Source organism: Amphiura filiformis, chromosome 2, assembly GCF_039555335.1.
Source record: "Amphiura filiformis chromosome 2, Afil_fr2py, whole genome shotgun sequence".
Taxonomy (NCBI): Eukaryota; Metazoa; Echinodermata; class Ophiuroidea; order Amphilepidida; family Amphiuridae; genus Amphiura; species Amphiura filiformis.
The window spans coordinates 78468869-78480739 of NC_092629.1; the positions used below are offsets into that span (position 1 = coordinate 78468869).

The 11871-nt window shown below is 37.6% G+C and overlaps 1 protein-coding gene and 1 long non-coding RNA gene across 2 annotated transcripts in view; both read right to left on the minus strand.

The window, feature by feature from the left end:
• The window catches only part of LOC140143595 (hyalin-like), a 70607-nt gene that overhangs the window by 20888 nt on the left and 37848 nt on the right, over positions 1-11871 (minus strand). The gene's annotated exons all lie outside the window — the stretch shown is intronic.
• On the minus strand, positions 3696-8037 carry LOC140137225 (uncharacterized). Its single transcript, XR_011856810.1, has 3 exons — positions 8027-8037; positions 4984-5282; positions 3696-3806 (listed from the first exon to the last, which is right to left on the minus strand). It is a non-coding gene; the product is annotated as an uncharacterized lncRNA (long non-coding RNA).

The following is an 11871-nucleotide window of genomic DNA, read 5'->3' on the forward strand; positions in this document are numbered from 1 at the left end:
GTGGAGCCAAATTGACCAATCATGATCATGTTAGAGTTTTTCATTACTCGGAGGTAAAACTGACCAATCAAGTACGACTTACTCATTACGTGAAGCGAATTTATTCATTAAGAATTTGCCAGACGAGCGTCACGTAGTTGCAAGATATCCTCGGTCACGAAAGTTATGATTCAAAAAGTAGTTTATGAAAAGTACGAACCGACTTATTATTAAGATGGACATGCACTCATAAGAAACTCATACCGGGACTCATACAGTATTGTACATAACTATCAGGGGCGTAGCCAGCTTTTTTGGTCAGGGGGGGCAAAATAAAAAATTTTGGGGCACAGACGAAAAAACTACAGTTGCATCATACAATACATAGAGACAAAAGGCTTTATTGGGACGATGTGCGCAAAAAATTGGTTTTTACACTATTTTCGCCCATTATCAGGATGGAAAAATTGTGTATTTTCGGGCTGAATTTCGGTAGAAAAGGGCTCCTTGCCCCTTTTCTTTTCCTTTGCCCTCCTGATTTACCCTTTTATTTTTTGTCAGATGGGCACTTTTTTCTTTCATTTTCTGCCCCCCCAAACCCCCCCCGCTGGCTACGCTACTGATAACTATATAGCTAGGCAGAGTGGTGGTAAACCATGCACACAGTTCTGCGATCTGCAGTGTATCGCCGGGAGCTAATTTGTATAACTTGCGCGGTGTGGCCTGCGGAATTCGACCTTCAGCAAACTGCAAACCAGTTCAGATTTACTTTATATACTAGTAGTAGGCCATACATACTGTAGTTACTGTCCGTTTTCCTATACACAATACTCAGTGCGCTCACCATTGACGCGTGACCTCTACAAATAGTGTATGTTAGAAGTATAGGCCATTGCCTAGTTGATGTCACTGTGTAAAAATAACCGGCCAATATTTAAAGTATTCTCTGAAATTCTAGAAAATATAGTTTTGTAACATGTCCTAAATTTTTAGCTAATTTAGGTGTTTGGAAATATTGGTACTTTTGTGTTTTAGGAAGGATATGTAAACGACAGATAACACCAAAAAATATGAAGAAATTATTTCTAAACCGTGTTAAGTCATTAAGCTTCTCATTTTCAAGAACGCTGGTTAACAATAAGCAGACTATTGTCTCATTTCGTAAACAAAAGCCCACGGTATTGTTACCTTGCGTTCGCTTTATAATCTTTATAATCGTTCACCCGACTGAAACTATAATACCAGCTCATTGCTCATTGCACAGGTAAAACAGACACAAGTGCAGTGTGTATTTAACCAGAGAAGATCTGATGTAACATAGTTGAGCTGTTTTCACTGAGTGTTATCTTGGTTTAATAGCTTTTAATAGGGTTTAAGTCCTTCAAAGGTCGTGGTGAGTTCTACTGTAGACATGACTGCATCATGATTATTTTGAAGTCAACAACATTCAACAATATGATCACCGTGATAGTATGACAGTATCAGTACCGTGGGTGTCAGTGATCCTGGCCTGACATAGTAGACAAACAAACAAACAAACAAACAAACACGCCACACACATGACACATGCATGCAAGGTAACATTGACTATACACTAATCAAACAATGGTATTGATCCTGTACAACTGGTCGTGGTTTATTTACAATCGATTCATTTAAAATCCCCATAGTAAACATTAATTTTGGCAAGAGTTTTCTCTCTCTGGAACGAGGATGCATCCACTGGCTCCGCGTAATGAAAAGATCTAGGGGAAGGTGGGGCATAACGGAACACTTAGCTTCAAGGATGCTCTGTGATGTCACCATAAGTAATATGACTGTAAAAATTATATGTTCAGTTGAAGATTGTATTTACCTTAAATATACCATTAACCAATATAACTTGAATCTTACAGTTTTTTATAAAAATGAAGAAATATTTTCAAAAAAATAAATCCGTTTTGCCCCACTATCGGGGCAAAACGGAACCCCCCTATGGGGTAAAACGGCACCCTGGGTGTAAACTGATATCAGTAGTTCCATCGGTAGGCCCTAGGCCTATATATATGTAGGCCTATATTCAGTTACAATATTAAGTGGGCCTACCATCTCTGTGGAGTGAATGGTTAACTTCTTATAGACCTAGTAGGCCTATAATATGTATGACCAATATTTGATTAGAAAGAAATATGTTTCAGCGAAGTGTTTACCATGCTCGAGTAGGCCCCTAGATAACGCCTATTTCCTTGAGTGAAGACGTATATTATGTACAATTGGGGCAAAATGGAACCCATCTGTGGGGCAAAACGCCCGGGGCAAAACGGAACCCTGTTCCGTTATGCCCCACACTAGGGGTTCCGTTTTGCCCCATACCCGATTTTTTAGAAATATGTTGCATGCATAAATACATTGTAGCATATAGCCCATGCAGTAGATACAGCTCAAAGCTAGTACCTTAGTGTTTACATATACACAATTATTTGGGAATCCGATATTAATGAAGTAATATTTCAGCACATTAAACATCTACATATCTTACGTCAGACAGGTTGTAATTTTTTGACTCGATCTTGCTCGGATGTCAGTCGATTGTTTCAGATCAAATTTTTGTTGTAAATCTGCGTGGCCATACTTGTGTTCCTCAATATAATTTGCATAGACGACAGTATTGCCAAGGCCTATTTTTCCCTATGGGTCCGTTTTATCCCCGGGGGTCCGTTATGCCCCACCTTCCCCTAACATGATTGGTCAATTTAGCTCCGCGAAGCCAAAAGTAAGCTATGCGTAGCAGCTCCACGTTGTGGCGGTTACGGCCAGCCATATACTGATCATGCGAAAATCGTAAAACATAGAATAGAAACAGTGTGGCAGGCTCTCAAAATCTCAAATTGTATGCTTAGCCTGAGTCGCACGGCCTATCTCGAACAAAATCACCATGCGTAGCTGTTGAAAAACGTGAGGATTCATCGTACTATCGCGGCAATTTTTAACACGAAGATATAGGGACGATGACGGTGTGCGGGAGGAGCCTTCACTCAACAAGGGAGGCGGCCTACGACACAACTTGGCAGGGGCCTATTGTTCAGCGATCAAGAAGATCCCTCAGAGGTTCGGCTCATCTTGACATGTGACACAACATCTTCAACACAGGTCAACGAACTTTTCCCGCGATAACATCAGTGAGCCTGATGATGCATCCGAGATAGGATGTGAAATATTGCCACTCATCAAAACGTAAGTCCAGTATAGTAGATCAGATTATAATCTCAAGTTCATAATTCACTAAATACAGTTCCCAGGTCGTCAACGGATCATATCTAAGCAGTATCGTACTCGTCTTACAATTTTCTGGCAACGCTTTCATAAAAATAAACATTTACCCAAACGTTGACAAATGATTTGGGAAGGCGAAAGTCACACTGCACAATTAAAACAAGTCTGTATATATCCGTGGCAATTTCTTTTTGACGCTTGTTTTAGGTATAAAATAATATGGACAAAATTAAAAGTATGAAAACGTGCGCAGAAATTGACATTTTTAAACAAATTCGGCATGAAATTGAGAGTAAAATTACCCTTTTTTTCATCCTGGCCGATTCCAAGGATTTAGATTTTGAACTATACATATTTTCGCCGATCACGCCGAACACGTGATGTCAGCACTATTTCGTAAAAGTAATAGTCTTTGTTTGATGAAAAGGAATCTTACCATAACAGCCACTGATTTCAAAGCGAAATGATACAATGCTATGCCATCCTGTAGGTAAAATACGCAAGAACCTGGCGTAAATTGGTTGAGGAAACGTGATACTAACAATACTATTTCGATCCCTGTTGGCATTAAATGTCTGCAATTAGAATAAACCGACATTTTGACAAAATGATTAGATATACTGCTGCCAAATAATGGTTTACTCCTTCAAACCGTTACACGCTAACCCACAACCATCATGACCATCGCAAACCACATACCTACACCTACGACCAAGCCCCTTTGCACCACACAAAAAGGAATGCATAGCCAGATACTAGTATTCAATGTTTGGTTGTTATATCCTATAAAATTGTTGTAGGGAAGCTAGCATTTCATTATTATGGCTGCAAAATTAAGGCGCACTCTTTTTATAATTAAATTAATATCTTTAATAATTTTCTGTCAATAATTCTCATACAACATTGTTTTGTAGCAAGTGTAACGAAATGTGTGTTACTATAGCATCAAACAAATGTTATGTTACTCTGCACTCTCAGAAAAAAAGGTTCATCTTAGAACCTTTTTTGTCCTGTATGCAGAACCCTAAGCAGTAATAAGGTTCTAAAAAGAACCTTAACAAGTTCTATAAAGAACCTTAAAGATTTAAATAGGCCTGGGGAGTGGGACATTCTAATTCATTCATTCAGGGACTCATCACAAAGTTAAGAAAAGTAAAACGTAGTGTTAACCCTTTTTGGTACTAAAAATCATTTTCTTGGATAAAAAAAACCATTTTTTTCTGTTTTACTAAGAACCTTTGGAGGGTTCTTAGCCAAGAAAAAGGTTCTTTGTAGAACCTTAAGCTTTAAGAACCTTTAAGGAATCTTAAAGAAAGGACCCTCAAAGGTTCTAAGTAGAACAGAAAAAAAAGTTCTTTATCCAAGGAAATGATTTTTAGTACCAAAAAGGGTTAACACTACGTTTTACTTTTCTTAACCATGTTAACTTTGTGATGAGTCCCTGAATGAATGAATTAATTAGAATATCCCCAGACCTATTTAAATCTTTCAGGTTCTTTATAGAACTTTTTAAGGTTCTTTTTAAAACCTTATCACTGCTTAGGGTCTGTTTACAGGACAAAAAAGGTTCTACGTTGAACCTTTTTTTGTGACACAAAAAAGGTTCAACGTAGAACATTGTAATGTTATGATGATTTTAATCATTATTTACTGAGCGATTGTTTAAATAGTTGTGTAAATCATCGCACCCAGGCAATCTAGTAAATATGACTAAATTCTAATGTACGCATTCATTAACACATGAAGACTTACTTTAGTTGTGGAACCATCCATAATGTATGCCAGTGAATCTTCTGCATCACCATATTGTATTTGCAACTGTGTCACCCATTCGCCATGTCTTCCGCTACCTTGTGTGCGCATCCCAGTTATAAAGACAGTATTTTCGAAAGCAACTTGAATCCACGGATGTGAGTTGGTCGTTGCCCAATAGGTAGCATGGTTGAGTCTGCCATCGTGTGGAGGATAGCCAGGATAATAATTAGAGGCCGTTATTTGTTCGTTGGAAATGAGCCTACTCTCTATCCCAAGAGCATTATTGCAGTCCGCATCTGTAAGGATTGATAATTGTATCGTATTCAAGTTTGGATGTCTTTGTATAAAACAATAATATCATTCAATACTGTTTTAAAGTTAGCCTTTCAACAATCAACTTGTTTATTTGAGCAAATACTAACTAGTGGTGCCTATGCCTGGACAGTTTCTGTTATTAATTATTGTTTTTAGAAATAGTGCTTTGATTCAAGTGTTTTATTTACTTACAAGTGTTCGTATTTACACGCTTGTGTCAACAGCCGTGACATAGTCACTACTGTGCCTGTTTTCTTACATATTCTTACTCAGTCGTGATTTTGTAACGACTAGGTATTGTTTCTTTCGTGATCTTTCTTCTTACCTAGCCGTGACATAGTCACTACTGTGTCTAATTTCTTACAGATTCTTACTCAGTCATGATAACGACTAGGTATCGTTATTTTTCAGGCTATTTTTTTTTCTTACCCAGCCGTAACGTGGTCACTGATGTGGCTGTTTTCTTACTGATTCTTACACAGCTGTGAAATAGCGACTGCTGTGTCCTTTTTCTTAAAGGATCTTCTTATCTTACAGTTTCGTCTCACATGTCACGTAAAACTCATGGGGTCATAGGGGTCAAACGTGACTTCAGCTCTTAGATTCAGATTTTATCACAAATTAAGAAGCACAGTGACGCCACTTGCTACCTAGTATCTTTTTCAAATAGTCAAATTCGTCACTTTTTAAACTCTACCTTTTGTAATTCAAATGTGTATAGTTTGGAAAAATAAAGTCGGATCGTGCCGAATGAGGTATCATAATACGCAGAATAACATTGTCCATAACTATCTACATCTTTATTTTGTAATATTGTTTTAGTGTATTTAAGAAATCACATTTGTTTGAATTGTAAAGATGTTTTGGGCACAATAAATACATTTACCTTATTTCGTGTGATCAAGCCATGTTATATTAATTTTCCTGTTTACTTGTATTAATTTGTGTGACATAGACATATAGGTAATAATAAACTTGAACTTGACTCTAACGAACGAATGGGTTTACGTGACTACGAAACAGTCAAAGGTGAACAACGTTAAGGTTCAGTAGGCCCATTCAAATTAATGAATAGGTGCAGGGTGTCTCTGAAAGACTGATACCAGAGCTAGTTCGGGTTCTTTTGCCTACTTGCAAGGACAAATATCTACATTGAAATCCAGAAACACCAAGTATGTGGTTTTACTAATAGTATCCTTTTTAAATCATCCACTTTACTTATATGTGGATTTCACCTATGTGAACAGTTTACCAACCCAAAGTGTTACAATTAAACATGACAACATAATAAACACAAATCGGAAGGTCGTGGGTTCGATTCCCATGCCGGCATATTCCCTTGCTTTTTTTCAAGTTGGGTTGTGTGCCGGTCGGGATTTGTGTTTATTATGTCGTCATGTTTAATTGTATCACTCTTTCTTATTAAATATATTCAGTTTCCTCTTGTAGCGAGCAATCGTTCCCCATTGTGTTTAATTGTTCTTGTGCAGGATGCGTATCCCCATTACCTACTTTACTTATAATTATACTGGGGAAACGATTAAGCATCAGTAATGATCTCCTTCACTTGTGTACTTGCGTAATATTTGTTTGTGGGTATTGTATACCATGACTGCTATAACATTAGACCCAGCTTTAACCACCGTTTATCAGTGGGAGCTGGTAGCCTAATGGATATGGCGTCCGTCTAGATATCGGTAGGTCGTGGGTTCGATTCCCATGCCGGTATATTCCCTTGCTTTTTTTCAAGTTGGGTTGTGTGCCGGTCGGGATTTGTGTTTATTATGTTGTCATGTTTAATTGTAACACTTTGGGTTGGTAAACTGTTCACTCTTTCTTATTAAATATATTCAGTTTCCTCTTGTAGCGAGCAATCGTTCCCCATTGTGTTTAATTGTTCTTGTGCAGGATGCGTATCCCCATTACCTACTTTGTTATAATTTCCTCAAAACCGTATTCCACATAGTGATATAAAACACGATTTTAAAAAATTGAAACGAAAAAGTATGTTTTAACATGTTTGGAGGTACTTTAATTGATGAATTGCAAAGGTGGGTATATTTGGTTTCGCAATATCAGTTCGGGGGCACTGCTAATTCAAAGACGTCTCTGATATCAAATACTCTAGAAGCCTCATGTCACATAACAGTATCATATTTCAGAGACGTCTCATAAATCACATACTCCCTAGTTTCAAAACCCAGTCGCAAACGATATAAGTAATTTTGATGAACGTACCAGCGCAGTGGGAATAATTTTGTGTACAGGCCTTATCAGGGTTGTAGTTGATCATGTTGAGTGCCTGCTAATTTTACTATCCAATTCATGAATTGGATAATAAAATTGGGATTTTTTTTACTTCAAATCATTTGATTTTGGCCATTGCAATCTAAGTGTGTGCTGGGACCATTTGTCAGAATTTGCACAGATAGGCCTAGATATAATTTTTGCACAGGTAGATATTTGCTAAACATAGGAAAGCTTATTCTAATACACTCAGCTTCGTTCCGATGTGCTGCATCGAGTGTCAAAATGTCAACAAAGCTCGACGTATGTGATATCACAGACCCCCGTATGTGAAATCACTGACCCGTCTTTGAAATCAGAGACGTCCGGTTATTACGAGTGCCCCCGAACTGATATAATATCACTCGGGTTTCCGGGATTTGACAAAACGGATTTAAACGTGAAATCAATATTGTGTATAATAATATAGCATATCTACCTTGACTTTCGGTAGGATTGAAGATAGACCAGAAAAGAACGAGTCTGGTTACAAACATGTGTACAGAAAACATAGCTGTCATTTGGGCATGAGCTGCAGCAACATGATATACAATAGGACTACTTCCGTTTTCAGATTCAGTTCAGAGTTTGAAACAACACTGGTCATGGTTCACGAATCACACTGTAAAATGCGCGCACTGACACATTACAGATACTGTAGCATTGCGATATTGCAGTATTCTACAATATGGGTTGCCAGTTACCTTTACACATTGTGGACTGAGACAATAGACGGGGTTCTATCAAAAGGTAGGGAGTTGCCCTTAACCTCTTCACAAGACTAAGGTAGCATATGTTTCCTCAGCGGTATGGACCGCGACAAAAATACGTTGAGTCCTGAAATTGACGGTTAATTGAACTCTTCAGTGGCGTAGATTTCTTTTTGACATTGGGGGGATGGGGTTGGAAAAAATTCTTGAAGTACATGTATAGTGTATTTAGTGCCTTTTGGCGAAAGAATATGTTTATGATACAAACCCAGCAAACACAAAACGTTTTCAAAACGTTTCAAATTGGTTTTAGTTTGGTTTCGTTTTTGTAAAACGTTTTAAAAACGTTTTAAAAACGCTACCACGTAACCGTAGTTTCTTGATTGCTGATTGTTTGCACAAAAACGTATTAATAACCAAATAATAACGTGTGCAAAATGCTCACAAAACAACCGTTCATATAACGTTTTATTACAACCAAATATTTTCGTAACTTAGGCATTATTTATTTTGTCATTATTAAATTAATCGTATGTTGCCATTCATCATCCTCATCCTCATCATCATCCTCATCATCATCATCATCATCATCATCATCATTATCATCATCATCATTATCATCATCATCACCATCATCATCATCATCATTATTATCATCAACACCATCATCATCAACATCATCATTAAGTCAATTGTCAAAATATAGAATTGAAAGTTATTCCTCAAAAAAGTATCTATTAAATGTTGTACAAATATTTCGATGAAATGTATCTTGAACAGACTTTTCTGATAGGAAAACATGGGCCTTCTATACATTCATTGTACTGACCTGCAAAAATAGAGATCAATGAACTTCTAAACCGTTGTCTTGCCGTTTGTAATTATGAAAGATCGTAAATTTATTGTTTTTGCAAGCGTTTCAAATGACTTTGCAACCTCGTAGCTCTGCTTTGGCTGCAAAGTGGATAACACGTATGCTGGCAATTTGCGTAGGCCTACTGGGAATGAGACTATACGAACTTGACCCTGAGAGGGTCTGCGATTTGAAAGTGGTATTTGAACTCCGGGTTTGAACTCAAGTATAGCAACCGGTATAGCGGTTTACAAACATGTACATATCGCACTGGACAGTCTAGTCTGGCAGTTAGTTATATTATTGCATGTATATTTATCAACTCAACTCGTCGCTCTGCTGCAGGATTATTATTGAGAAATGACTTAAATGTCTGTGTATAGGCCTATACACAAGCTTTGACCAAGTTCGGGGACCAAATGTTCTTTTGGAATATATCGTTGCAGGTTTTTTGTTTTGTTTCTGCATTACACTCTCATGACTCAGAACTGACTTATAACTGTTGCAATCGGATGCTGTAATATTTTCCAAAAGAGTGACATTTTCGGGTAAGTTAAAGTATATTTTAGACTTTTATCATAATCCAAACAGGTAGACACCCGGTGTAGACATGTACATGTTTGATGTTGCAGCCTGCAGCCAGTAAGAAGAAACTTATCAATGGCCTATAGGAACATGGAGCTGTTGGGGTCATACGTTAGCTAATGGTGTAAATTTATCAGCCATGGCTGATGTATAACAGCACACGGCTTCATGTTTTACTACAGAGTTTGCGTCTGGACTCCAGTCACAAAACATTATACATGTACGGATGTAACCATAACGTCGCATCGTTTGCTGCAGAAGTACGGTAAAGAATTATTGTTAAACTGTTTTTCGATACTTAACAAAAATTAAAATGTATTTAAACAAACTTCCATGTTCGTTACATTGTTGTTCCCCAAAGGTAACACAAACCCTCCCAAGAACGGTTTTTTACCAATTTTTTAACGTTATAATGGCGTTTTAAAAACGTGACTAAAACGCTTGCAAAACGCCACATTTTACGTTTTTAAAACGTAATATTGAAACGCATTCGTAACCAAACTGACATGTTTTTTTAACGTTATAATAGCGTTTTAAAAACGTTACATAAAAACGTTATTAAAGCGTATTCAAAACTCCACACTTTTGCGTTTTTAAAACGCAATATTGAAACGTTTTCCAAACCAAAGTGAAACGGTTTTTTAACGTTATAAAAACGTATTTTGGCTAGCTGGGAATGCACGCGAATTTTTTTTTTTTTTCCATTTGGAAGCTTAACTGTTGAACTGATGTGCACTTTTGGGGGTAAAATGGCCAAATATGAGGTTAATTTGGTCACAAACCCACATACAGGCGTCAACATTGGGGGTATGATTGTATGGACCATCCCCTGGCAAAATATTGGGGGATTTATCCCCATTCCTCCGGGATCTACGCCTATGCCTCTTTTTTCCTAACCATCTAACGCCTATGCCTGTTTTTTCCTAATCATCTACGCCTATGCCTCTTTTTTCATAACCATCCAAAGAATTGGCTAAACATCCATACCGGTCTGCGACACACTGCTTGGCACGCGAGGGGTCCTGGGATCGAAACCCCGGGGAGACCAACTCCGACCAAGTAAGTTTTTTGCTCATCTTCTCTCCTTTTTCGTTCATTTTTTTCTCTCCGATAAAAACCACTTGGAGGGTTAGGGTATCCCAGTATCTGGTGTATACTGGGATATCAAGGTGTAGCGTGTTTTTTGTTTTTTTTTGGGGGGTATTTGTTTCCATTTGAAGAACATTTTTGACGAACGCTTTTGACTGTTCAGAAAATCGTATTTTCATTGTGAACCAGGCTGCTAAGACATCTACTGACCACTTTCCATTATAATGATTGCATATAGTAGACTTGTTTTGACCCTAGTTTTAATATGCATAGTATTTTGTCATTTTGTGTCCTTTGTTGTTGTTTTTTGTTTGTTTGTTTGTTTGTGTGGTTATTGTTGTTGTTTTTGACAGGATGTTGCCCGGGGAGATTATTTTTGTTTATATTGAAGAGGCGGTTATACTCAGCATTTGAATTCCAAAGCGCATACTCTTGCATTAACTTGGCCTGTTGCACATTCCAGTAATAAAGCTCGACCTTCGTTTGAAAAATGCATTCATTTTCGAATATACATACCTTAACATGTATAATTCGCGCTTTTATGTCATGCAAAACGTTGTCGTCTTCACTGGGTGCCGCCGTGTCGCGCCGTTATGTTTGCTCTTTCCTCTTTGTTAGTTTGTTCAAGATGTGAAGAGCTTATTTCCAAACCGTGTTCAGTCCACAACCACATGTTTCTCATTTACTTGTGTGATACAATCACAATTACTTTGACAAGTTTGACATTAGCAACGATGGGTTGTACCATCAACAAGCCATTATTTACCATAAAATGCTGCATAACAATATGCAGACTATTGTTCTCATTTGAGAACCAAAGGCCTCACACAGTATTGTTACTGTCCATCCAGTGTTTGCTTTGTAATGGTGCATCCAACTTAAATTTAAAAACTAATAGCATCACAACCCATTGCAATATCGCACAGGTAAATTAGAAACATATGTTTGTGGATTTAACATGGTTTGGAAATAAGCTATTCATATAATATACTAAATTCGTCACTTTTGCCAACCCTCGTCCTCAGTACTTGAAATGGAGAGTGAAAC